We start from the raw sequence: 2,961 nt of genomic DNA on the forward strand, positions 1-2,961 counted from the left end.
AAGGACAGAGTATTAAAAATGCCCAGATGGGGGCACCTGGGTGGCTCAGTGGTTTAAGCCTCTGCCTTTGGCTCAGGTCATGATCTCAGGGTCCTGGGATCAAGTCCCACATTGGGCTCTCTGCTCAGCAGGGAGCCTGCTTCCCTTCCTCTCTCTCTGCCTGCCTCTTTGCCTACTTGTGATCTCTCTCTGTCAAATAAATAAATAAAATCTTTAAAAAAAAAAAAAAAGACAGACAGACATTACATATTGAAATGGGTTGATTCATCAGTAATATACAACAATCTGAATATGTATGCACCTATAACTTAGAGATCAAAAATACACAAGCAAAAACTGATGGAAGTGAAAAGAGAAATATGCAAATCCACAATTACACGTGGAGATTTCAACAAATCCACAATTACACGTGGAGATCTCAACAGTTCTCTCTCAGTAATCATAGAACAAAAAATCAGCATGGATATAGATCTGGCTACTCTATAGGACATTTATAGGACATTCTGGCCGACAAGAGCAAAATACACAATCCAATCATAATAGAGTTAAACAAGAAGTTAATAAAGAATGATATCTGAGGGTGCCTGGGTGGTACAGTTGTTTAAAGCAGCCGACACCTGGTTTCAGATCAGGTGGTGATCTCAGGGTTGAGAGATCGGGCCCTGCATCACAGACTGTGTGCTCGGCACAGTGTCTGCTTCAGAGTCTCTCTTCCACTGACCCTCCCACTTGTGCGCGCTCTCTCTCTCAAATAAATAAAAAAATCTTAAAAGAAAAAAAAAGAAGAATATGGGAAAAATCCTCAAATATTTGAAAATTAAACAATGCACCCTTAAATAATTTATGGGCCAAAGGGGAAATTTCAGGGAAAATTAGGAAACAGTTTGAATGAAATGAAAATGAAAATACAAAATTTCAAAACTTGTGGGATGCCCCAAGAGTTTAAAGGAATATTTACAATATTTACTTAAAAAAAAAAAAAATGAAGGGATGCCTGGGTGGCTCAGTCAGTTGAGTGTCTGCCTTCAGCTTAGATCATGACCCCAGGGTTCTGGGATCAAGTCCCACATCGGGTTCCTTGTTCGGTGGGGAGCCTGCTTCTCCCTCTGTCTGCCGCTCCCCACTGCTTGTGCTATCCCTCTCTTCCTTACAAATAAATAAATAAAACCTGTATTTAAAAATAATGATAAAAGTTTTTAAAAAGGAAAGGACTTAAATCAATAAACTTTCATGCTTAAAAAAACCCAAAAAAGCAATTTAAATCCAAAGTAAATAGAGAAAGGAAATAAAAGTATTAATGAAATAAAAATTTTTTAAAAATAGAGAAAGTCAAGAAAGTAAATGCTGGTTCCTTGAAACAAATCAGTAAAATTGGCAAGTCTCTAGTTAGACTGGTCAAGGAAAAATAAAGTTTATAAATTAACAATATCAGATTAATAGAAAAATATTGTTAGCAACTTTATGCTAAGAAATTTGATGTCCTTGGGAAAACGGACAAATTTCTTAAAAGACAAAAATTCCACCCAAGACGGAAAAGAAAACTTGAAAAGCCCTACATACCTTAAAGAGATTGAAAACTTCAAGCCACTGGTGAATTTTATGAATTTTTTAAAAATTTTTATAAAATGTTAAAGGAAGAAATAATAAGACTTCTACATAAACTCATTAAAATAGAAAAGGAGGGAAAACTCCATAACTTATTCTAGGAGGCCAGAATCACTTGATACCAAGCCAAATAAGCATAGACAAGAAAACAGAAGTACAGAGAATATATGTATAAAATCTTTTAACAAAATTTTAGCAAAGTATCTCCAACTATATATATACAAGTTGTATTTTGTCTATGTGTGTATATGTGTGTGCATGTGTTTATTAGACATATTAAAGGAAATCAGATTAGAAAAGAAGATACAAAACTGTCTTTATTTATAAATGACATAATGGTGTATATGGACAATCCAGTGCAATCTAAAATAAGACTGCTAGGGGGCGCCTGGGTGGCTCAGTCAGTTAAGCATCTGCCCTCCGGTCAGGTCACCATCTCAGGGTCCTGGAATAGAGCCCCTCCTTAGGCTCCCTGCTGGTCGGGGATTCTGCTTCCCCCTCTCCCTCTGCCTTTTCACCCAGTTTGTGCACACTCTCTGTCTCTCAAATAAATTCAATCTTAAAAAAAAAAAAACAAAAAACAACAGAATAGAAGAGAAGAGGATAAAAGAAAATAAGGTTGCTAGAACCAAAGAGTAAACTTTAAAAAGCCACAAGATATAAGGCCCACATTAAAAGACCAAACCAGGGTGCCTGGGTGGCTCAGTGGGTTAAGCCGCTGCCTTCGGCTCAGGTCATGATCTCAGAGTCCTGGGATCGAGTCCCACATCGGGCTCCCTGCTCAGCAGAGAGCCTGCTTCCCTCTCTCTCTCTCTGCCTGCCTCTCCATCTACTAGTGATTTCTCTCTGTCAAATAAATAAATAAAATCTTTAAAAAAAAAAAAAAAGACCAAACCAAAACAAACCTTAAAATTCACTGAATTTCAAGAAATGAATAATTGAAAAGTGTTTTAAGATTATGGTAGCATCAAAAAAATTGTAGTTCCACTTACTAGAAAAATTTTAAAACATTCATGACAGCATCAAAATATCAGGAATCAAAATAATGAAAGACATGTGAGACATATATATACCGAAAAATACAAAACATTGCTAAGCAAAGTTAAAGAAAACCTAATTAAATGAAGAACTATCCCATGTTTGTGGATTGGAAGAAGCAATACTGTGAAGTGGCAATGGTCCCCATGTTGTTCTATAGATTCAATGGCATCTCAACCAAAATCCTAGCGTATTTGTGTACAGAAATTGGCAGGCTACTTTTTAAATAGAATGGCCAAGAAATTTGTTTATTTAAAAAAAAAAAAGCCTTCTTCACATTTTACACATTTTAGTTTTTTGTTATAGCAGCATCCTACT

Source organism: Mustela nigripes, chromosome 1, assembly GCF_022355385.1.
Source record: "Mustela nigripes isolate SB6536 chromosome 1, MUSNIG.SB6536, whole genome shotgun sequence".
In the NCBI taxonomy this organism is placed as follows: Eukaryota; Metazoa; Chordata; class Mammalia; order Carnivora; family Mustelidae; genus Mustela; species Mustela nigripes.